This window comes from Eurosta solidaginis, chromosome 3, assembly GCF_040869045.1.
Source record: "Eurosta solidaginis isolate ZX-2024a chromosome 3, ASM4086904v1, whole genome shotgun sequence".
NCBI lineage: Eukaryota > Metazoa > Arthropoda > Insecta > Diptera > Tephritidae > Eurosta > Eurosta solidaginis.
In genome coordinates this window covers 286,762,977-286,789,956 of record NC_090321.1, presented here as the reverse complement: position 1 = coordinate 286,789,956, position 26,980 = coordinate 286,762,977, and the positions used below count along the sequence as shown (strand labels likewise).

General features: G+C 38.0%; 1 protein-coding gene across 5 annotated transcripts in view; it reads right to left on the bottom strand.

The window, feature by feature from the left end:
• The window catches only part of Epac (Exchange protein directly activated by cAMP), a 219,285-nt gene extending 217,592 nt beyond the window's left edge, over window positions 1–1,693 (bottom strand). For 3 of the 5 annotated variants that reach the window (XM_067776973.1, XM_067776967.1, XM_067776972.1), the window contains exon 1: window positions 909–1,693. The gene's annotated coding sequence lies outside the window, so the exon portion shown is untranslated. The remainder of the gene's footprint in view (window positions 1–908) is intronic. The other 2 variants (XM_067776969.1, XM_067776968.1) reach the window with 2 other exon arrangements.
• Window positions 1,694–26,980: the final 25,287 nt, after the last annotated feature.

Here is a 26,980-nt window from a genome sequence, read left to right as displayed (position 1 = left end):
GCTTGACATCTAACTATATGTAGGTGTGTTCAGCAAATCAGGGATGGTCGAAATAAAATTTTATTAAAATAATAAAATAAAGCTCAAAAGGTAGTATATCGACTACTCAATCTGCTCCAGAACTTCAGCCTCAATATAAGAAAGTCTGCCTGAAAGTGTGATATACATTCTACTTTTATTCGCAGCGATCAAGGACGTAGGGTACAAAAACGTGTATTTCAATTATCCGAAGTAATTATCGGAAAAATTTAAATGGCGTTTGTGAGGGAAACTATTGTTGTTGTTGTTGTTGTAGCAGCGTTGTTTCGCCACATCTTATAAGTGCGACCACCCACAAATTTTCATCAGTATCGTCTAACTAAGGAAATTTGCTGTTTCAACAGGGTTGCACCAAAGAGATAAGAGGGATTTAGAGGCGTTGGTTCCACATAGCCATTGAAAAGGTGGTTGGTATCATGAGGGGACACGTCACAAGTAGGACACACATTGGGAATGTCGGGATTGATTCTGGATAAGTAAGAGTTTAACCTAATACAGTATACAGATCGAAGTTATGCTGGAGTGACGCGCGTCTCCCTGTGGAAATTGCTTTCTAATCTGCCGACTTCTTGTGGATATCCCAGAAGGCCTCATATCGCTGACTTCTTGAGTGCCGAATTTCTTTATAGCGATTATGGAGATGACTTTTTATGTTTCTGGAAGGCGGGACCTCTTCATGTATATGTCTATCGGGACGCTCAACAGTTTCTGGGTATTCAGCAGAAACTGTTTGTTCTACTTTTCATTTGATGCTCTGGAAACATAAGAAGACATCCCATGGAAGTTCTGGCAGTCTGGGTCGGCCCGCGTAATAATTGTATTATGAACAAAAATATTTAAAAATTTTTGGACAGCATAAAGTTACTAACCTAGTATGTAGTAATATGCTCTCTACGAGCACTTCAATCAACAAAGTAATATATTTTTATTATTCATTATTCGCGCTAAAAAATTTTAAAATACTTCCGTTTCTTAGTTCAGCCACGCGAGAATAAGTACATACAAAAACAATTTTTTTTCACTCTTTTCCAGTATATTTTCAACACATTCAAGTTTATTCGAGAAAGCTTATTGAAATCTCAATACCTCACTTCGCCTTCTGCTATTTTTTGTCGTGCGTATTTTAAATTTGTTGTATGTATACACATATATTAAAGATGTTTATATGTATTTATATGATTTTATTCTCTTTTAAGAAAAAAAAAAAAATTTTTTTTACTTCTAATTGCAGCATCTGCATTGCTCAAAAGTTCGCCACTAACTAAATTCAAAATTATTCGGCGCATTTTACTTCAATGAAAAACAAATCGAGATTTAGAAATTCAACACACCCCTACGAAATTCGCAATTCACCCACGAAGGGCCGAAGTATTTGCCAAGAATACTAAACAAATGCACGCAATGGTTTAATTATTTAGGATGAATTTTCACACATACACACACACATAAGACTAAATGTTAATTGGTTTGCTTCATTTGGCTGTTTCACATTTGGCTAAGTGAACCCGCACCGAGCACAAAAATTCTCAATTAAATATGTTTATTATAGAAGTAATGCTGTTTTTTTTAGTTTTGGAAATTTTTTAAATATATTATCACTTGGTTCTTTTGGTTCTAATTTGGCCGCTTGGGGTTTTCCGTTTGACACGTTCAACTTAATTGTCGGTAAAGGAGCAACTGTTGGCTTGTATAGCCGTAAATGTTGCTTTTCACCACACGCTCAGTAAAGCTTTTGTTAACTGCATCCCCTAAGATATCAGCTGCTTTCGGTGTTTGTTGTTGCTGCACCTGGCACGCGGTTAATGATTGAAGTAATTCTTGCATTTTACCTTCGAAAGTTTAATTGGCGCTATCCTCACAGGCAAACTGTTAACTCGGGTTATTTGCTTTATTCATGTGTGATTGTGTGGAGGAGCAAATAAAATATTTGTGTTTGTTCAATATACAATAAAGTGCTTATAAATATACAGTAGCAGGGGAAATCACAGTGTTCAAATTTTGATCGAAAGCCGTACACATTTTGAAGTTTATTTCAGTTAATTTGGTTATGGTTTTGAGACAATACGGTTTAAGTTCAGTGCCAACTTCAGAGTTTTTTTCCTTTCCCTGAACTCTCACAGCACAATGCTGTTCGATGTACATATATAACAACAATTTTCCATCATCACTTGTCAAATTTTGTTTGGGGACGAACCGGTTCCGGCTATCTTCAATGTTCTGCTTCTTGATTCTTAAAATTATTATTGTTTTGTTGTTGTTGTATTTAAAAGGACGAAAACACGAGTCCGGATTTTTTTGGTGGTCACTATTAACATCATAAATATGACAGTCACATTCCAAACACTTCTTACCTTTAGAAGACGGCGGTATTTTAAAATTTGCAAAAATGCACCATAAAAATGGAACATTCGTTACTATCCAAAAACCACTGATAGAGATGAAGGACGACTAGAGAAATATTGGAAAAATTCTAGTTCACCAATCGATGTGACTCCACTCCTGGCTGAAAATAGGAGTAGATTTTTCCAAGAGTCTGGCTATATTTGCGCTTTTAATATTATGGGCCTTTCAAGGATATCCAGGTTTGTCTATCTAGGCACTGTCTCCTTGCGCTTGCCGGAATTAATTTAAAATAAATGGATTGGCGCTTTCCAAAATTTTAATATCACTTTGACGGTTGACTACAGTTTATCGACATTTGCAGAGATGTTACAGTTCCTTAGATTTTCTTTCCATTTGCCAAGTTTGCGTTTATTTACCAGCCACGTGATCTCGATGTTGAGAATCCTAATAAGATCATCTGCAGGATCGAACTGCCTCGCCAGGTCACGTGCTATCGCTGGGACTGCAGCTTCGGCCGGGAAATGAAGTCTTAGTTCGAATATTTTACCAGCCGGAATGAAGGGAGCCAAAGCCGAAATCATGAATTTGTGAAACACGCCTTACCGGACATAAGTCGGAAAGGGGAGGGCAGCGAGGGAGTGATCTGTGAATGTTATGAATTCTTCCTAATTTTCTTTTTAAAAGTTAATAAATGTCCTCAGCTCAGATATGATAAATTTTGCAGATCGTTGTATTGAGAGGAGTATGAGCAGGTTGTAGATGCTAAGGTGGGCATCGGCTGGCAGTCAACGCAGTTTATAAGTGCTGCGACATATTTGACGATCTGTGACTATTTCCTCCATTTCGGGTGGGGGCATAGTCATTTACCGCGCTGAACGGTATGCATGGACGGTAATGATTTCAACGTTGGCATCATCTCACCTGACAGTTATGCCTTTACATTCTCTCTTGGACCAATGTCAGGGCAAATTTGACTGTTAGCTTTGCCTCATGATTTGCAGCTACTCGAATATTTCCGGTTAACCTGTTAAAATTTAATTGCGGAATTCTGAGGTGCGACTGACGCTCGGGTCGTCATGCGGGGCTTAAATAAGGTGATGTCCAGCTGTTGTAGGTGCACACGGTGTTGATGGGTTTGTGTTTTTGTTTAGGTAGAAACGCCGCGATCAATGTATCCGTCGCATGGTTATCATTGCCAAGTCCAGAACAACTATGGAGTTGGCAACTTTAAACTGCATTGAATATCGCATTAATATATATTCTAAGCTCGCATTCGCACCACTTGTTGTAGGGCAGAACACAACAAGCACGGCACAAGCCAAATACAAATTTTACACAGTTATGGTCATCATATGTCATTTAGTTTTAATTGCAAGCCATTCCTTCCTCCTAATTGTCTGTCCCATTAAACATAAAATCGTACTCGTATGTATGTATGTACTATGGACACATTCAACTTTAGTGACCGGTTTTGGGCAAAATTGGCACTCTTAAAGCGCCATTTAAATTTAAAAGGAAGCTCGAATGCTCTAAACAAGCAACATTGAGCAAGCATTGTTGGCCATTTAAGGCGCACAAAGTTTAACGCTCTGCCCCTCATACAAAATAACCGCCAAAAACAAAACATTAATAAAATCACGAAATTTAAATATAATGTACAAAGAATACAAGCATATCCAGTGAGTCTGTAGTTTCGTAGTTGCGAATATATTTACAAAACAAGCTACGTCGACGTCTTTAGTCCTCCCCAGCTGTTGAGCTGTGGTGAGTTTGCGCTTTGAGTATGTTTTAGCTTTTGGCTGAACGCTACCAACAAGGACTTTGATGGTATGCCAAACATTTGTATTAAGCTACATAGCTAAATATTTATGTGGTATATATGTATATACATACATATGACATATGCCACATTCAAGTGCGTTAATTATGATATACATATGTATGTACGGTCGAAAAAAACTATAATGGAAGAATTCAAATTTTGTTTCGGATTTAAAAGAAAGTTTTTAAAGGTAACTTTTTTACGCAAACAAAATTTGTTAAATTGAAATTTAAAATTTTCAAATATCAAACGTTGCTGGGTCCCGATACAAATCATTTTAGGTGTGTTTCCACTAGATTCAGTAGGAACGATCAGATGGTCCCAAGATGATCTTGAAAATAATATCTAAATTATCCGTAGTGCTGCCTCGAAAACAATCATTAAATGATCCCGAAATAACACCAAAATTTAAAAAACATCCTTAAAGAAATGCGAAATTGTTCCCTGAAAGGTTCTAATATCATGGCGAAAACCATTATGAAATTATACCGAACACATTGCCTAGTCCGTCATGAAGTTGTCACGAAATTATCCCATAATCAATCCTAGATAGATCGCGAAAACCAAACCGACATGTTCCGAAGATAGTCCTGACATGATGCCAAAATTGTGCAAAAATGATCCTCAAAAATATCTAAATTATTTCGAAATGATCACGAAAGCAATGTTGAAGCTATCCCGAATTTAACCGGAAAAAGTTCCGAACATATCCGGGAAACGACGTGATCTGGAAATCATCATTCCGCAATTAATCGAAATATTCGAGAAAACAAAAGAGCCCGGCAAAGGCCAGTGAATAACAATACTTAATTCGTATCCAAAGATTGAAAGTGATTGCCCCTTCGCATACGCAAAGAGAGCACAATTGGGCTATGGAATTCAGACCCCTGATGTATATGACCCATACAGCCAATATTATTCATTGGTCTAGGTAAAATGAAATCAGAGTTATAACTATTTTGAAAAACGTTTGTGATGGTTGGAGCCAAAGTGGAGAAGGTTTTGCAATTGCCTTCTTTACAAATATTGAAAAAGGTTTTCTTCATTCTGAGTGAAAGAAGTAAACTTTTTCAACACAACTCGTTGAGCACTTGGGATTAGTCAGTATGAAATCTATGTAGCCCATTTTAAGAAACATAAACAAAGAGGCAACGAAGGGAGTTAAATAAGAAAAAATAATAGTTGAATAACAATAATTATTTACCGGTGCTCATTAATTCTTAAAAATCTTAAGTAAAATTGTACAAAAAAATTAAAACGATTCGAATTATTTAAGAAAAATGCGGAGTCCTGTACCGAACCTAAATGACTTGGACCATATGATCCATTATCCTCGACCAATATCTCTTGGAATGACTTAATAATTTTTTTTTACATAGACGTATCAATTTTTTGCCAGTTTTAATATTTCGTTTAAAATCTACATAACCTCGCACCATACGAAAACTAACATTTTTTGATGAGAAAGGAGATTAGTCTTCATTCGTTCCCATATGGGTACAAAAGGGATTTGTCCTATCGTTCGAGATCAAAACTGGCATTAGTTGCATACTCCTTTGCGACTCATCTCGGACTCAGCCTACACTAATCGCATTTTTTGAAGGGATGCTTGTACTATTGCAAACATATACATATACATATATATATGTAACTACAAATAATTCATATACGAATACGTTATTACAAATTCCCAGTTGTTGCGCTCGAAAGCTTTCATCACCATGCAACGAAGGCAGTTGCATTCACGGTTGCCACTTTGGTCCAATTGGACCAAAAATGGTTCTTTCCAACCCCATTTGGTCCGCTGGTGCCCTTTTTTTAATTTTTGTCCTTTTTACGCAGTACCTACGTTTTTGGTTATTTTCATTCTTTTTCAATGAGGTAAAAATTCACAACACTGGCCACAACATTTGCCACTCTTATTAATCCACATATAATTTTCAATTTACTTCCGTGGAATCCTTACCACAAAAATTGCTCAGTCAACAAAATGTAGCAGGACAATGTCATTTTACCTTAGGCGAAGCATTAAAAAGAAAAGTGTTGGATCATAGGGCAAACACATCACACGGACTTACGAGAAAAAAGTCTTGTTTTAGTGGCTAGATATATCGATCGATTATCAAACACTTTTCGTGATCAATTTTTTTTTACTAGTCGAGCTAAAAGATTTTTTTTTTTCAAATGCACGTGTGCCTCTTAGATATTTGGCAGGGCTTTCCACTGGTGGAACCATAACGATGACCGGCGAGTTAAATGAATTGAAAACTAAGTAAAATAATAAAATTAATTTGTTTTATATTTGATGTATTTTCAACTCACTTAATTTATGTTCAAGCATACCGAGAGATATTGAGAGTATGTGAAGGAATATATGTATCAACATGCCAAACAAAAAGCATCATTATGCTGGAACTAAGAGCTTTGTCAGCAAAACTAGGTTCTAATGTTTGGTTGGTGAAAGACATATACTTATCCTTGAAATGGGAAATTATAGTACCTAAAAGTACATTTTATTTTTGTATGCAGTTTGAATTAAAGCAAAGTCTTCTTTTCGTTATGTTTAGTAAAATTTTGTAAAGGAAACCATGCAAACATCTTCAAATTTTATTTTTTACAACGAATCACAATAAAGAGAAACAAAAATGTGGTCTTTTTTTTGTTGAGTTTTGGTCCCAAACGAACACATGGTGTGGCAGCCGTGGTTGCATTTGCGAATAAGAAGCTTGCTGATGGCGCCAAAAAATGTCTATTCCAACCCAGAAGAACCTGTGACAGTGCGGTCCAACGTGCGAATTTGAATGAAGCTACATACATATGTATAATTGTCTTATAAGTAACGGGATTTGTGAGTGAAAACGACACATACCGGACATTCCATTCATTATTAAACGGAAGGACATGGCTGACTACCTCAACCGCATAACTCACATTGTAAACGAGAAGCAGAACAATTTAAATACATTCATATATATCTACATACTATATATGGGTATAATGCAGATTATACATATTTATTTATTTTTGTTGATTTTACTAAAACCGGCAATCTTGAGATGGGAAAGTAGTTGTGTTGCCTTTGGAATAAACATTCGTTGAATTGCCATTTGCATAAAAAATACTCAAACAATTATTTATGTACGTACGTATGTATGTACATTTGTGAGTAAATGTAATCGTGTTCATGAGCGTACATATTTACATACATTTATAATGCTGATAATAATGTACCCATTTAATGCTTGATATCATCATAGGATATGCATTCCAATAACATCGCCACAATCAACCAAGATGTTGCGTTTGTAAATATGAAGGAAATTCAGACTTAGCAATTGAAGGTTATTACGCCTTGCCCACTCACATACAAAATTTCGCGAAGCACTGTTGTAAACATTCTCCCTATGCCACAAAAATACTTGCTAACATATTTTGTGTCGTAATCGATTGCTATATTGCAGTTTTTAATTGCGAAAAATGTTAGAAAATTTACCAACCAGTGGGAAAAATAATTTCACTTGCAAAGTGTGCCAACACCCTTAGCCAAAGCAAATGTCAAATTCTTCTTCTTATGATTTGCTTGGAACAAAATTGGTGAGATGGCTACTTTTCAATATCAGATGGCGCCAGTGTCGCTCATTCTACCGTTCTCCATAAAAATACATGCAATCTACTCGTAATGCATAAGCTTGTGTTAAATCCATCTATATGAAAAACTGCTTATGTATCGGAGCTGTTACTATCGTAGCTTTTAGCTCAACGTTTATGTATTTATGTGTGTGATATCTATTTTTGCACAGCTTTGTGGAGTTTCTGAATGAAATACCATAGATTCTTTTATGTCACCCTTCATGATGTGGAAATATGTAATTCACTTTCTTGCCGAGTTTAAGAATCTTCACATTTATGGAATAAAATTTGTGTGACATCTTTACTTAGTATACCTTTAATAAAGATTTTGAAAGTGCTATTCCTACGGATACCGGATGAATCGATTATAAATAAACCTGAAGATAAATATGTGTTTTAAGACTAAAGATAAGAAAGGCGTTAAGCGTTTTGTGGAAATAATATGATTGATGAGCATTATTTTCAATAAAATCACCTTATACTCCTAATTTGATTTGTGTTATTTTAGCTTGATTAAAGATATTTAGAGTTACAGCCAAAGAGTTCCCTGCCAAATATCAAAACTACACTTGACTTCGCCACGGCTCGAAATTCTACAGTCCCATGTTTCAGCATTAATTAATACACCAAACCTATCGACTGCATCCTGTTCAAAGAGCACAAGCCAAATCAGTTACGTCATAATGGCGATGGCTTACATAGCACCAGCATCCCTGATATGTGCACGCCATGTAGTCAAAAAATTTACTGGGGCCCTTCATGTGGCAACCAAGATAAGCGCCCATTTCAGTACAGCGAAGAAACGGACATCGATGGAGCTGATCAATGGGAGCACATTTTTCACTCACTATGTATCTCAGCTGCAGTTACTAAAAGTTTAAAGCGAGGCCAGAAAACAACTAGTTCGATGAGACGCTACCTATAGGGTCATGCTTCTTTCGGGCGCAGTAATGTGAGGTGTAGGGAGCGTTACCGTGATGCCAAAAATGTAGAGAGACGCCTACTTGTAACAATGCTCAAACATTTTGCCCGTAAATCCCACGGAAGGTATCAAAACTGGGGAAGATTTCTGTAAACATGGTAGTGGCGAAATGCTAACACTTCTCCTCACTGCTAGATAAGAGATGACGAACTCGATACCCAATCCCTGACTACAGAATTTAATATGTACGTTCTGCAACTCGAAAATAAAGAAGTTAAAATGGTAATATGCATTCTAAAGCTTAGAAATGTGCCGGTGAAAGGCGGACTACCATGTTGCAGAGCTGTTCAACCACGGAGATCAGGGGTTTGGCAAAGGGCATGCACCAACTCCTATGCAAAATATGGTCGGACGAACGTTTGCGTGAAAGAGGTGTTCTGGGACCATGGTTCGTTTTGATGAGGAAACAGCCAAAAAACTTATTCAAACCTACATAGAAATACTAACAGATCCGGAAAACGTAGTTCAGCTTTTATTTCGCTGCACAACTTATGATAAGTTTTTACCCCGCGTTTGTTACATTATTGTTACGAATATTAGCAAAACTAAGGGGTGCTGCTATCTCTAAACCGATGCTAAGCAGTGACGCGAATTCACATCAATAGAACAATCATTATGTATCTACATAAACGAAACAATAATTGCGTCTACACATATGTACCATGTACGTATACGAGCAGCGGAGAGTAAATGCACAAACACATGTATATATCTGAGATACTCCTATAAGTATGCATTGAGAAAAACTATAAAATTGTGCAATTGTAGTTACAACTGAGAAGTTTTAGAGCTGCTGGACTAGTAGATTCTGGAAGCGCCTAGAAGATGCGAAGGTTGAAATCAAAGAGTATAAAAGGCGACAATTGTAGAGGCGCTGGAATTCCGTTTGATTTGAGTTGTCAAGCAGTTTCGATTAAGACGATATCTAGCGAGCAATAGCAGTATTATTTCATCAGTTTCATTTAAGCTATCAGTTTGGTTATTAAGCCAGCTAATTGCAAAGTATAAGTGTTATTGTGAAGTACTTTAATAAAGGCCATTTTTCTATTATTCAATATTGGAGTTATTTATTCAACAGTTTAGTAATACGAACTTAGCAAAAAGGCAAATAAGAGGATTTGCAAGCAAATTCGTTACATTATTTATATATTTTATTTAAAAGTTACATTATTTATATATATGTACATATGTTTGACTAAGTGAGCGCTTATTTTTGCACTATTTACTAGATTTTGTAAATGAATATTAATATGTTGTCTGCTTCCCTATAGACTCATTTAAAAGAGAAGTTTGTTCGAAACACAAGGGGGATGGATGAATCTAGGTAGTTGAATTCATCTACCACGAGTAAAAAAAAAACTTTTTAACCACGTTTCTTCCATTCTCTGGACATTTGTGGTATCTTTCTCCCCCTATCAATTGTTTTGACAGGGGGATGAGAACATGGAGGAATGCGAAAGACTCTTCACTAGTATTCTCAATGGTCACTAATCAGATATGTATTTTCATGGCCATTTTCGCTTTATTTTTCCGGACCCCATGGACACCTTCTGGATCCGTCACTGGTTTAGAGAAACAAATAAACGGCTCAAATTCCAGAAAAAAATTTGTAACCTGAAACTTGTCGGATAAATACTTGCCGTTTTTATACATGCTTAAATTTTTTTTATTTTAAAGAAAAAGTCAAAGCAAGTAGGAGGTAGGTCAAAGAGGATAAATTATGATATGTATTTAATTAATTAATTCTATTTCCAAAAATAACAGTTGCACAACTACACCTCATGGATAAATGCGCGACAATTCAAAAATGTCCCACAATTTTTTTGATTTCCAGCGAGTTACTCGCCACTCATAGCAAACTGGTGTCTCTTTATTATATTTATCCTCTTTGGTTAGGTTAGGTTGAACTGGCCGGTCCATGGGGACTTCACATAGACTGAATGAGTCCGTAGTTTTAGCAGAAGTTTATTTTAACGACCAAACTGAAAAGTTTTATCCAAAACCAGGACGTATGTTATAAAATAACTCCGTCCTCTTGGCAAATACTAAAAGTTTTCTTGGACTTAAGCTACTTGCTGCTTCTAGATCTGACAGCTGTATTACTCCTAATAGTTGGACTCTTAGCCTGGCAAGCGCAGGGCATGACCACAAAATGTGCTCGATCGTTTCCTCCTCCAACCCGCACTTCCTTCATCTGCTATCACTGACCAAGCCTAATTTGAAGGTATATGACGCCAGAAGGCAGTGCCCAGTCAGAATGCCCGTCATGAGTCTACAGCCCTCTCTTTTTAATGATACTGTAGCATTATGCGTCATACCCATCTATGTAATACACTTGCGGCATTACGCATCATGAACCTCCATGCCAAATACATTTTAATAGCAATCATATTACAATATTCTACAACATAAATTTTTGAACTAACCCAGACGGTTAACTAACATCAATGGAATGCCGAATATGAAACCCGTGTCCCTTCACAGCTAATAAATTTTGCTTATTATTTACATACAACCAATTATGGGAACTAACCAAATTCCCGCATTGATCTGCTTAGGTTGCGAGACAGGCATACAAACTTACATGTATGCCTAACATTAACCAAAGTACTTGCATTGATCTGCTGACGTTGCTAACAATGTATACAAACCTACATGTATGGAGTCATGCATACAATTCTACATGTATACAAAGACTGTATGCAAACTTACATATATGCATACCCCATTACCAATGTACATATTTTTAGTTTATTAGTATTAAGATTATTATGAATGTATAGGTTAAGTAAATTACTATAAAAGAGAAAGCAATTATTTAATAAAGAAGATTCATGTTTTGACCAGGAACGTCTTAGCTTCTTTCATTTTTAAAATTAAACACTTTTCAATAGAAGCAACTTTGTTAGTATAAGGTTGTAAGACCTACACATAATCTCGTCCAATCTAATTGGAACATCTACGGAGCAAGCTTCAAGGGAAGCCCCCTTTTTAGCTAGTTCATCTGCTATTTCATTCCCTTCTATTCCCACATGCCCTGGGACCTAATATATATGTATGCTTCTCCCTGTGCCGATTCTTTCCAGAGACTGCTTACACTTTAACACGCATTTAGATGCTGTGCTTTGCGAGATTGTTTTTTTTTTTTTTGCCTTAATTGCTGCTTAACTGTCAATATAAAAGTTAACACGGTTGCAGTTTAAGCTATTCTCTTCCGCTACAGTAATCTGGCCACTTGTAATATCTGTTTATTTCCGGATCAGTACAGTATACCGCAGACCCTACTCTTTCCACTACTTTGGAACCATCTGTGTACACATGTATCGCCTCGTCCACCATTTGAGCACCGTTGCGCCAACCATCGACATCTATTGGGGCCTTAAGATCTCCCTCGAAGCGCAGAGAAGGAATCAGTTCGTCCTGTAATTGATGACACTATACTACTATGGCCGTATGATGGGCACTGAGCCTGGTTGCAGTTGTTAACGCTATGTTCTTTGCTACCAGGTCTACAGGTGGAATGTGCAGAATGGTATACAGTGCAGCCGTCGGTGTTGTTTTCAGGGCTCCCGTAATGCTAAGCATTGATAGTCTGCATACCCCCTCTAATTTTTTGAGGCATGTTATTTTTTTGTGGCTTTCCACCAAACGAGAACTCCATAGTATAGAATAGGGTTTGCAACCGCTGTAAAAACCCAATGAGAAAGAGAGGGTGATAAACCCCACGCACACCCCAGCAAGTAGGAATTACAACATCAATATGCTATGAAAGAAAAGTTTATGACGCATGAGTATCATTTTTTTCATTTTGCTGTAATCGTGTCAACATGAGTGTAGGGCGCTCTCACATCACAGTAGTAGCACATGCTCACCCAAAAAGGTCCTTATATCCCACGCGACGTCAAATTGCATTTTGCTACATAAATGTTATACATATGTATATGGCCTCTACGTACATACATACATGTTCATACATCTCACTTTGTCCTAAAGACTATAACAAGATTGCAAGTTTATTTTATAGTCATGACTGTCAAGTCTGTCAAAATGCTGACATACAATCTGTACGTGAAAAACTTTTGCCCGAACGACACGTGACCACATTAAGCTTACATTTATACACGTATGAAAGATGTACTTCGGAATTTACATATGCACCAAGTAGGAAAATTAAATATTGATAACAATGGCAGGAAACAATTAAACGTCTCTGCTCTCAATAATCTCTGGAATATTTGAATCTAATGATGGTAACTCTCTTTAAAAAAAAAATGTCAACTTTAGAATGGGTAGGTGAGGCAGTATTTACAATGTCTTGCTTATGGGAAAATCAAATGCCTTTTATCATGGATATACCGCAACTAATCCAGCGCACTAGTCATCCTTAACCAAACCAAATGGCGTCTCTATTTTAAAGAACGTTGGAGAAATAATTCTGAGGGCTGTTTATAGCAGGGACTGAAATTGTTATTCCTTTTATAATATAATTCCTTGCAAAACTATTAATTTTGGATTTTAAATATATTTGGATCAAGATAAAAATTATTTTCGGACTTTTATTTTTTGAGTCCGATAGAACTAGTTAAACTCGGAATTTTAAAAATAAAAGACCGGAAATAAAAGTTAAATCCGGACTTTATTTCTTAAGGCCAAAATAAAAGTCCCGCTTGATAACTAAGAAACGGCTTATCCGAAATAAAAAAAATTGTTTAATTCGGATAAGCCGTTTCTTTGTTATCAAGCGGGACTTTTATTTTGGCCTTAAAATATAAAAGTCCAGATTTAACTTTTATTTCCGGACTTTTATTTTTAAAAGTCTGAGTTTAACTAGTTCTATCGGACTCAAAAAATAAAAATACAGATTTTACTTTTATATATGGACTTTTATGGAAAAAATTCGAAAAATAAAAAGGATGCATAATTCGACATGATATTGCTATAGGGATACCTGGGAACTCAAACATTTTCACCTAGGACAATTTTTTGACCAGGACTTTTTCGACTCCGAAAAAAAATTATTATATTTATAGTCGTTGGGGGTGGTGCCTTAGTACTTTGTATAAGCTTTAACAATAACAACCTTGAATAACGACGTGTACTTTCTTAAAACGGAAATGCATGTAATTCGGTAATACAAAGCTATGAGTGTATTCCATTCCCCTCAACCTTGGTGTATTGTTGTTCTTAAATGAACCTTTGCGTTGAAACAGTACAGCGATTGTGTTAGCTATGCCTTTAACTTGGACATTTGGGTTAGCATCCCAGACTTCTACGAGCTTACTGACATGTACCATCATCGACGCATCTGAGCAAAAGCACAGTGACCTTGTACTCTTGTACATAAGTACTCTCCTTGCAGATTTGTTTAGTTTTAGAAGGCAGCTAGTTAGTTTACTACCAAAATATTGTTATAAAGACCTTGTATGTATTCCTCGGTTTTCCTTGATGCCTTATGTTCTGTACCTGGAAGTCAACAAATTCTGTAATATGGTCCGTATCGGACGTAATGTCAGTTTTAAAAGCGCCTAATCGGTTTATTTCCGTTGCGCGCTCATACATATTCAAAGGCACTACGAGGAAAATCACGATTAACCCTTCTTGAGAACGCTGCTGAAGTTTCTAGGCATGCCAGCCTTGTTGTTGTTGTAGCGATAAGGTTGCTCCCCGAAGGCTTTGGGGAGTGTTATCGATGTGATGGTCCTTTGCCGGATACAGATCCGGTACGCTCCGGTACCACAGCACCATTAAGGTGCTAGCCCGACCACCTCGGGAACGATTTATGTGGCCTAATTAAACCTTCAGGCCATTCCCTCTCTCCCCACCACCAGGTTCCATGAAGAGCTTGGGGTCGCCAGAGCTTCGTCTGTTAGTGAAACAGGATTCGCCGCGGATAGGTGAGATTGACAATTGGGTTTGGAGAAGCTATATATTGCGCTGGCAATCTGAAGGGTTTCGCTACATAGCCCCTTGAATATGGTATTTTAGTCGCCTCTTGCGACAGGCATAACTACCGCGGGTATATTCTGACCCCCTAACCCGCTGGGGGAGCATGCCAGCCTTCGCCGTTAGCGTCTCCCAAAAGCTTGAAGCGCCATAGGTTTGTATCGTTCGAAGAACAACTGGATTGTATATAATCCCTAGTGCCCCCCGAAGGCCCTTTGCAAATAAAATACGCTGCTAGGGCTTTTTTGTACTTTTATTTTCCAGCTAAATATGAAGTCGACAATCATGCCAAGATATTTAGCTCGAGTTAAAATGTTTGTATTTGCCAGTCGCGTATGCCACAATGTCTCTTTTCAATAAACGTTGCAAGAAACTTACCTACTTTGATAATTTCGGCCGTCTAACAAGTCGCATCTTCATTTGGCTATCTGGCACCAATTGGTAACACCAAGAGAGTTAAGATAATTTTCCACTTGGTCGTGGGTTCCGATGGAAATTCCTTTCATCTCATCCCGATCAGACAAATCTCCCGATCTAAACGTCGCTTGGATCTCCAAATTTACCACTCTTCTACTCCGTGGTTTCTCAATGCTTTGTATGCGGTAGATGGTATCACTGATCTTCTTCACAACCTTGTACGGTCCTTCCCAACTGCACCGAAATTTGGCTGGAACACCTTTCCGCCGGTGAGGGTTGTTTAACAGTACCAAATCTCCCTCCAAGAAACCTTCCGAATTAAAGTTCTTGTCATGCCAGTGTTTCATCTTACTACTCATTACCCTGGGCCGTTCCTTCAGACTCTGTTGTTTGGCCAATGAACTACTCCGTAGAGCTTGCGCTGGACGGATTTGCTTTGCATAATCAGTATCGTTCCGACGCTTCACAGCAGTAGTGTGCCTTGGCTTGAAACCACCCTTGCATTCTGGCTTTTCAATGCCAGTGTTTCTCTCACAGGTACCTTCGGTTTTGATTTGTTTGGCCCATTTGTTCCATCAACCTTTAGCTTTGAATTTCGTGGCCTTTGTCGAGTCTTCTCAACCAGTACCCGATTACTGCTGAACCCTTTTTCCAAACTAAAGTTAAGTGGTATGTCCTGGTTCTTATAGCGCATAATTTTTCTCCGCATATCGATCCTGATGTCATGGTCAACCAAGAAGTCCACTCCCAATATGACTTCATCAACGATCTCCGCCACAACGAATTTGTGTAAAACCATGACCTTCCCAATTAGGACTTCACATATCACTTCTCCCTGGACTTGGTTATACTCGCCTGTGACCGTACGCAACCTTGCTCCAGGTAATGACTTTACTCTCCTGTACACCAAATCAGATCGAATCAAGGAATGAGATGCGCCCGTATCTACAGTCAGTACATGTTCTTTGCCATCCACATTCCCTCTGACGGAAAGACTGCAACACAGATATCACAGGGCATTCAATAGCTGGATCTAGCTATCGATCTCTACCTCTTACTCGCTCTTGCTCATCTCCTCCAGCTTTGCGTTTACGGCCACCCACATTGTTGGAACTACTAGGATCAAGATCGCAATGACTGGCAATGTGACCGGACTTCCCGCATTTGAAACATTTGATAACTTTTTCACTCCGCTTATGCGATCCTTTCAGCGCCTCCAATATTGCGTCTACCAACTCTGGCCTTTCTACCTCCACACGGCGTGCTTTGTAAACTGGCTTACACAGAAGCGATGCTGTTTCCTGAATCAGAGCTTGTGACACCGTTTCTGCGAATGTTGGCTTTGGGTTTGCGTATGTAGCTCGCTTTGTTTCGACGTCCCGTATGCCATTTATAAAGCTCTGAATCTTTACCCGTTCAGTGTATTCCACGATTGCGTCCGCATTCGCTAAATGTGCTAGCCTTTCAATATCCGACGCAAACTCTTGCAATGTTTCACCAGGCCTCTGGAAGCGGTTCAGCAACTCCATTTGGTATATCTGTCTCCTATGCTCAGTTCCGTATCGTCTCTCTAGAGCGCCCATCAATGCTTTATAACAGTTCCGTTCGCCGTCTGGAATGGTTTGTAAAATCTCAGCTCCACGCCCTTTCAACGCCATGAATAGTGCAGCAACTTTATCTTCAGCACTCCAGTTGTTCACTGCTGCGGTCTTCTCAAACTGTAGCTTAAAGAATTGGAAAGGAACAGAGCCGTCAAAAGATGGTGTTTTTATCTTTGGATTACTCGCTGAAACAGCTGGGCGATTCATTTGCATCTCCTGTATACGACCTCTCAAAGCTTCTATCTCGGCATCAATTTTGTCCTCGAGCTGCACAATTTTTGTATCCTGTGCTTCCAGCTTTGATGTTACCCTTATCTCCTGTGCCACCAGCTGCGAGGATATGCGGGCCTCCTGTGCTTTCAACTGCTCAACCAACTGAGATGTCATATATGTCTTTTGCTCTTCCAGTTGATTTTCCATCTTGGATGTAATCTGTGTCGACATTTCAGAAATACGCGTCTCCTGTGCTTCAATCTTAGATGTTATTCGTGTTTCTTGTGATTCCATCTGTGATGACATATTCGTTTTCTGTTCTTCCATCTTCGATGTTATGCGTGTCTCCTGCGATTCCAGTTGAGATGCCACTGTCGATGTTTGAGCAGTTATTGCAGCCAATATCATGTTCAAGTCTGTGCTCGTAACTGTCTGCGATGTTTCGTTTTTCTCTTAAATTTTTGTTGTTGCTTCGTCCCCATCAGGATAAAAGACAAACTCGTCCACATCAATTCCTTGCGACTCCATTACCTCTCGTAGCCGTGCTTGAAGTTCGATCTTATCGCCCGTTGTATTTAATCCACGGTTCTCCAACTTCTTTTTCAGTTGCTGGATCTTCAATTCACTGAACTTTGCCATGTCCTTGTTGTCCTCTGGAATTTATTCAACAATCCCACTTCTGACACCAATTGTAACGAATTTACTTGCAAATCCTCTTATTTGCAATCCTCTGCTAAGTTCGAATCACTAAACTGTTGACTAAATAACTCCAATTTGTAATAATGCAAAATGGCATTTATTAAAGTACTTCACAATAACACTCAAACTGTGCAACGAATAGCTTGCTTAATAACCAAACTGATTGATAGCTCAAATGAAACTCTACTATTCAAAATAATACTGCTCTTGCTCGCTAGATAGCATCTTAATCGAAATCTCAAATCAAACTGAATTCCAGCGCCTCTACAATTGCCGCCTTTTATACTCTAGGATTTCAACATTCGCATCTTCTAGGCGCTTCCAGAATCTACTAGTCCAGCAGCTCTCAAACTTCTCAGCTGTAACTACAATTGCACAATTTTATAGTTTTTCTCATTGCATACTTATAGGAGTATCTCAGATATATGCATGTGTTTGTGCATTGACTCTTCGCTGCTCGTATACGTACATGGTACATATGTGTAGACGCAATTATTGTTTCGTTTATGTAGATAGATAATGATTGATCTATGGATGTGAATTCACGTCACTGCTTAGCATCGGCTTAGAGACGATAGCATCGCTCAGTGCTGCTAACATTCGTTACAATATGTCATCTACACGGACTTCAGCAAAGCATTTGATACCGTCAACCATGAGCTACTTATTCATAAGCTTGATTTACTGGGATTTCCGTTTCACCTATTAATGTGGCTGAAAAGCTATCTTTCTTACCGGACCCAAAAGGTCCTGTTCAAGTGCAATCTGTCGTAATCGTTCGGAGTTTTCTCCGGTGTACCCCAGTGAAGTCATCTAGGCTCTTTGCCCTTTTCATTAATGACTTGCCACAGACAATATTATATTCCCATACTAGAATGTATGCGGATGATGTAAAACTTTGCTACACTTACTGTCCTACCGATTTGAGTTCCTTGGACCCGACTTGGACTCGTTCCAATGTTGGTGCACAACAAATTTACTAGCTTTAAATTGCTCTAAATGTAAGCATATGACATTTCACCGAGTGAAGCCAGCATTGAAACCTTATGTAATAGATGGTACGCCTTTGGAGCGTATATCAAAGCGTTGGGTTTACTTGGATTTGTTAAAAGATGGGCTAAAGAGTTCGATGATCCGTATCTTATTAAGGTTCTTTACACATCGCTGGTTCGTCCAATACTCGAGTATTGCTCATGCGTTTGGTCCCCTGTTTCTCAAAAGCATATAAAGCGTCTTGAGTCAGTTCAAAAGCAATTTTTGATATTCGCATTGCGCGGCCTTAATTGGGACTCAAGTCTCCACCTTCCTCCATACAGAAGTAGACTTCTTCTTATTAACTTACCCACTCTGAAAAACGGAGAATATTACTGGGGGTATTGTTCATCCATAAGCTCATTATTGGAGAAATTGATTCTGCGGACCTTCTCAGCCGCTTGTTTTTTGCGGTTCCCCCTAGAGTATCCAGACACTACGTTCCTTTTTATTTACCCCTTTTTCGACGAAACTTTGCTAAAAATAATCGCCTTCTTATCTGGTGCGCGCACTACAATGTCTTGTATAGCTGTATCAGTCTTGAATGTACTTTTGCCACTATACGTAATACAATACTTGCCTATCTAATTTAAGAGATACAAGCTAATTTAATTTAGTTGTCCGGCATTTATTTCTTCCATAAAAAACAGGAACTATCTCGTTTAAGGATGGAGGAACATTTATCAACATGTATCATTAAGAAGGAACAAGACAGTACTGTGTTGATTGGAATCTGATGCATTCCTACAACGTAAAAAACATGATGTATATTGGAACGATTTTCCGTCATCCCTTGTCAAATTTGGTTTGGCAAATTGGTATCTTTTGACATAAAAGATTTATACCCATCTATACCACTATCGGAGACTTTGGACATAGTTAGCTCAACAATAGTTCATAACACAAAAAACAAAGTGAAAAGTATGCAAATCACAAATACGCTAAGAACCACTTTACGTCAAACCTGTTTTCAATTCAACAATAAAATATATAGACAAACAAACGGTCTTGGAATGGGAAGCCCCACATCAGCAATTCTTATGGAAGTGCTCATGCAAAATCTGGAAGAAAAGTACATACAGGAGCTGAAGTCCAAATTAGGCGTGTCATTTTATGCTAGATACGTGGATGACATAATATGCGTTTTAACTACAAATAACGAAGAGCTTGTACTGGAGTACCTCAACAAGCAGCACGAAAATATAAAATTTACAATGGAAACCGAAAAAGACGGAGGAATCAACTATCTAGACCTCACGATAAATATTGATAAAGAAGCCAAAAGATTTAACTATGACATATATAGAAAGTCAACGGCCACCGACACAATAATACACAATACCTCAAATCACCCTCAACAGCGTAAAATGCAGCATTAAGGCACTTGGTACATAGACTTGAAAGAACACCTCTTACACAAGAGGCATATAAGAGAGAACTTGAGGTCATATATAATATCGCTGCAAAAAACGGATATAAAAGCACTAGTAGATAAGCTCAGAAGGACAAATGGAGAACCAAAAAGAAATAATGAAAAGGAAAATAATAGCTGGACGACTATGACATATACTGGAAAAGCAACATATAAATTGGCAAACTTCTTTAAAAAATACAACATTAACACAGCATTCAAAACATCGAACAATCTAGGGCGAAAACTAAGAACTAACATTAACTCAGAGGATCCGTTTAGCAGCCACGGCGTATACAAGCTTACCTGCGGATGCCAGCATAGTTACATAGGACAAACAGGACGGCAAATAAGAACGAGATTCAGAAAACATATTGGAGATTACAACAAAAAAATACGGAACCCAAACATTATACCCGAGTCTAACTTCGCGAATCACATGGTCGAGAATGAATGTTCCCCAGCAAACATCAATAAAACGGTTAGGGTTCTTCACATACAAGAAAAGGGCGGACGTCGCAACGTGCTCGAAAACATGGAAATCTACAAACAGAAAACATTCGACGGTAGAATAATAAACGAACAGATAAACACAATTTCTGACACAATATTCGAGCCTTTAAACTTGTTTACAGGAAACAACTTAATCACACAGGTACAACAGATAAACACACAACAACAAATAAACACAAAACAATTAACACACCAAAACAAAAAACCGACAAAGAAGGTCAAACGAGTAAAATCACAGATTTCTACATACCCCAGTCAGCCACACAAATCGATTAGTAAACCACCCTCGGTTCTGAATGAACACACAGCACATACACAAAGCTAAATATACACAAGCATCAATTTGACAATACCTGCTCATATACCTACGAACTATAAATACAGGACAAACGACAACAACAGATCAGAACGAAAATCGACACTGATGATGGCACAACGCCGAAACCGGTTTGTCTCAAAACCAAATTTGACAAGGGATGACGGAAAATCGTTCCAATATACATCATTTATCCACCCTGTCGGAAAATCAACCAAAAAACATGCTTTTTCATGAGTCACTGGCAGTATAATCTTATGGGTCAGGCATCGAGCTGATTGGAATCCGGTGCATTCCAACAACACAAGTCATGTTACTTTTTTATGCCTTGTGATGGCGTATCCTCATTACCCTACTCTTAGCACTGACGGATTCCCATGACATGCTGATTGAAATCTTGTTGCATTCCAACAGCAAGATTTGAATCCACTGCATTCCGAAATCATGCGGAGCGGAATCTGATGCATTCCACCAGTATAAGATCTCGGCATAAGATCTTATTTCTGCTCGTATTTCTTATTATTATTATATTCTGAAATTAAAGTGTAATGTTCATTAATATATCTTTGTTTGTAATATAACATTGTTGAAATCTCGATATATCTTAAATTTTATCTTTTGAGTTGTATATTTATATATCTTTTATATTATGCAGTCGACCATAGTTTGTCGTCGACTTTAAATAAAAAATAAATTAATTAATTAATTAACGACGGAGGGCATCTGCACCGCGAATGAAAAGATAGAAGCAGTAAAGGATTGGCCAAGACCACACAATCTGCATGAGGTAAGAAGTTTCCTTGGGCTGTACACATATTACTGCCTATTTGTACCAAATTTTGCCAGTATAGCCAACAGCCTCCATGAGCTTACAAGGAAAAATAAAGCTTTTGAATGGCTGTTGTGTTGGCATATCCGATTCCAGGAGGAACGTTTATTGTAGATACAGATGCGAGTGGATATGCTATAGGAGGCGTTTTGTCAAAACTGGTCGATGGACAGGAGAAGGTAGTTGCATATTACAGCCGATCAGACCAGAGAGGATCTGTTGGCATTGGTAGAGTGCATTAAACCTTTTCACAAGTACCTCTACGGGCAGCGATTCCGCGTCAGGGCAGATCACGCAGCGTTGAAAAGGCTCCCGAAGTCCGGAATACAGAAGGTCAATTGGCACGGTGGATCGAGCGACTACAAAGCTATGCCTTTTCCATTGAGCATCGAAAAGGTAGTACCCATGGGAATGACGATGCAATGTCACGAAGACCATGTAATTTGGAATGCAAACACTGTCCGAAAGCTGGGGCTAAGGAGGACACCATAGGGGTCCGGCTTATGACTATAACGTCTTCGGATGAATGGGACATGGAACAACTAAGAAGATACAAATCTGTCACATGTTATGTAAGGACTCGAACGAAACGAAAGACCGAATAGAGAGGAGATGTCAGCAGAGAGTCTTATTGCGAAGTCATATTGGGCCCAGGGGAACAGTTTACAATTGATATCCTGTTGCCTGCACGAATATGGGAGAGTGAGGATGGTCAAGGCAGTGGTCCCAGAGGAGGTTATCTTGGAATTACGAAGACGCTCGAGAGCAAAAATTCTATTGGGTTGGTTGCCGTCAGTCGGTCACCGAGTGGATTGTCAACCGCGAGGTATGCAGCAGAGCGAATGGGCCCAAAACACGAAGTCTTGGCCAGCTGAAGCAGTATATTTCAGGTGCACCATTTGAAAGGATCTCCACGGATATCGCAGGCCCATTTCCAACTAGCAACCGCGGAAACAAATACGTGCTGGTGGTTATGGATTATTTCAGCAAATAGCTAGAGGTATACCCAATCCCAAATCAAGAAGCTGAACAGTAGCAGAAGTGTTTACAAAAAATTGGGTTGCAAGGTATGGTGTACCAATGGAGTTACATTCTAACCAAGGCAGCAATTTTAAATCAGCTGGGTTCCAAGAAATGTGTAAGACATTGGGCATTGGAAAAATTCGAACAACTGCATTGCATCCTCAGTCCGATGGCATGGTGGAACGATTCAATCGAACCTTTGACGAGCTCTTAAGGAAACAAGTGGACAAGTTCCATAAAGATTGGGATACACACATATCATTATTCTTGATGGCTTACCGATCGGCAGTGCATGAGACAACGGGCCAAACTCCCGCAAAGGTAATTTTTGGCAATGACCTTCGACTGCCAGCTGATTTGAAGTTTGGGATAGATGCCGTTGTGGAGAGAAATACCGAGTAATCCATTGGTGTCTTGGAAGAAGAGATGAGAGAAATACACGATCTTGTAAGGCAACGAACGAAGATTATGAGTGACAAGATGAAAGCCAGATACGATAAAGCAATTAATTCGGAAGGTTTTCGGGAAGGAAATTTACCGTTGTTATACAACCCACAACGGAAAAAAGGCTTGTCCCCGAAATTTCAGTGTAACTGGGAAGGCCCATACAAAGTTCTAAAAAAACGGATCAACGATGTAGTTTACCGCATTCAACCCATTGGCAAACCACGAAACAAAATGAAAGTGGTTCATTTGGAAAGGCTGGCAGTGTTTAGATCGTAAACTTTGTCTGATCAGGACGATCAGACTTAGGTGGAGGGCAGTGTGGCAAATATTAGCATCACTATAGTTACGTTCCATTGAGACTTGAGCGAGATACGGATAGACATTTAACATGCAAATGCAACAACAACGTTGTGATCCTGATATTTATCTGCATAGTGTACAAGTACAAGTGTGTTGACTTATCTGTCAAGCATACTGACAGGCACTCGCTGGATTCGGCATGACAGCGAATTCAAAATGGATACCATTACCGAATGCGCCGAATGATTGAAAAATTGAAAAAGTCGAGACGATTGGTAGACAAAAATGTAGTCGTTGAGACCAAAAATGCGACTCTAGACCTGAGATTTCCATCAGGTGAGCGAGGCTGTTTGTAGTTTTGACGTTTATCGCTTAGTGAACACACTTGTATAGGTACACTATGTTTATCTGGTTCAATTTCTGATCCGTATAGCAGTTCTGTTCGTTTCGTTTTCTGTAGTAGATTTTTTTACAGCTAACCACTTTTGAGTTGGTAGCACTCATGGCTCAACTATATGGTTGGTTCATCTCTACAGCAACAACATACATTTGTTCACATTGCCAAAATCAGAGTGTTCCTGTTAGACGAATGGAATGAAAACATAAAACTAAGCAGCATTTTTATGTAGTAAGAAAATGTGGGTTGGATTTTATATAAGGTGCCACGATTTTCAAACTTTTGTTGATTTGTAGGGGTAGAGGGGGTCTATAAATCACAAAATTATCATCCACAGCTCTAGGAAACTCTTAGTTTATGAAATATAAGCTTTTTAATTTCCAAATTTAGTAAAATTTCAACTTAAGTCCTGCACTTAAAATTCGGGTCGCACATGTCGATAGCGGTATCAAAAGACGCGTATTTGTGTCAAGATTCAGAATCAGAATGCAGAAACTATATTTTTTATCTCGTTTAAAAGTTATTCGCGGAAACACGTCGGTACTATTGTCGCTTTTTTCGTTGTTGCAATTAAACAAACGAAAACAAATGAAGGTGGTGGATAGTGTTGCCAGCTCCGCAATAATATCTTTTTATCTTGGTAGAACATTATAAGGTGGTGGCACGTCGACATAAATGCAAACAAACATACACTATCAATGTATTTTGTTTTTGTAAAGCAGTTTTAATAATTTGAAGTCTAATATTATTTGGGGTGCCGCGCAGAAGGGTGTACTACGCAGAAGGACATCACCGTGGCGGTAGCCACGGTTATACCACACACCCGGACTTGGCATGGCGTAGCCCAGGGTTATTTTTTATAAGCGCGGCCGAAGGCCGCCTATGCAGAAAGGTGTTCTACGCAGAATTACCGTTGGAATCAACATAAAAATATCTATAAAGTCCGTTTTTTTTTTTCTTTTTTGACAAATGTATGTATTCTGCACTTGTTACAATTAAGTACATTAATTTCAAATTATTCAGAGAATTACAAAACAAAGTACATTGATAGTGTATGTTTGTTTGCATTTATATCGACGTGCCACCACCTTATAATGTTCTACCATGATAAACAGATATTGCGGAGCTGGCAACACTATTCACCACCTTCATTTGTTTTCGTTTGTTTAATTGCAACAACGATAAAAGCGACAATATTACCGACGTGTTTTCCGCGAATAACTTTTAAACGAGATAAAAAAATACAGTTTCTGCTTTCGTATTCTGAATCTTGACGCAAATACGCGTCTTTTGATAGCGCTATCGACATGTGCGACCCGAATTTTAAAGTGCAGGATTTAAGTTGAAATTATACTAAATTTTGAAATTAGAAAGCTTATATTTCATAAACTAAGAGTTTCCTAGAGTTGCGGATGATAATTTTGTGATTTTTAGGACCCCCTCTACCCCTACAAATCAACAAAAGTTTGAAAATCGTGGCACCTTATTCAAAATATTCCCCGAAAATGTTGTAAATTCGTTGGTTTCATTTTAAGTTTGCCATCTCCTTCTGACAATCCCTACTACAGTGAAATGAAAAAAATAAAATCAGCTGGTGAGATGAGCCAACCATATAGTTGAGCCATTGTAGCACTGAACTAAATATGTGTACATTTGTGTATACATAAAAGAATTCGCCATATTTAAAAGCAAAAACACTGAAAGAGTAAACAACTTGAAGATGATGTAAGGAAAATAAATAGTTTACTTACGTGCGAAACTATTTAAATGTTCATAATTCTATCAGTATCTTAAAATTTTGTGTACGTTTCTTCTTATTTTCAACAAAACAGATGTTTTATATTAGTGCTGCCAGTTTTCATAAAGTTGATCCAGATCGTTCCAATGAGATTTGAGCCAGAGCCAGAGCTCGATAAACCAATGGAACGGCCCTTATGCTGTTAGTAAATAATCGACATCGGACCATAATATAAATATCGATAGTTTTCCAGCTCTTCTACAACTTGGGCACACTTGTTAACGCTTGACAGTCTTCCTCTGCCAAAAGCATAAAACATAGTGGCAAAAAATCAGTCGCCACCATTGTTTACTATATAGTTTGGCAGCTTAAGTAGTGTTTATGTTGCGAATAGAGTGGAAGGCAGTGGACTAGGCAGTCGAATGTCATATAATGAAGGAATGGTGTTCGGAGATTTTTCGAAGTTAAAAAAAAAAATGATAAAAGCTTTAATATAAATAAAACTATTGTTTTAATAACAACAAAAACGCCATATATATTCTGTATACATTACTTTGTAAGGATTATCTCACTTTAAAATTTGAATTAAATAATCTAAAGTTTTGTTTTGAAACTGAGTTGAGAACTGTGCGTGTGAACATAGTGTATAAGTACAAGTGTGTTGACTTCTTTCTGACAGGCACTCGCTTAAGTGAGCATAACGGGAAAATCTGGGTTGCCATTGTTGTTTCGGTTGAAAACGGTCAATTAGGGTTCTGTGAAGAGACGTAAAAGATTGAAACAGGGTTTATGTAGTAACAAAAGTGTTGCTCCTGTTTCACAGCATTTTAATTTTATATTTTGGCGAAAAGTGTTCAGTTCAGAGTTATTGATTTTCATTAAAAGTTTAATTTATTACGGAGAGTTACTCCTTTAAATGTAAAAAGGAGAGAAAACGTAGTTTTTCAAATTATTGTGAAAAACTTTTTAATTTGAATTTCTGTACCCAAGTTCACTATATTTGTGTAACACAAGAATCTGGAGGTCAATTCCTTAACTATGAAAAACTGAAAAATGTACACTTATTGAAAACTCATTTGCATACACAATTTACACTTTGAATTTAATTGTGTTTTTATGCACAAAATTTTGAAACTAAAAACAAAATTTTCATTTGTCAGAAAAAATAAAGAAAAACTGCCTAATGTCAAAAAACCCTATCGAAATACAAACTGGCTTGTTTGTTTTTAATGAACTACGTTGAATTTTTCTTGTATTTCGTTAGTTTTTTCAAATATAGTTCACA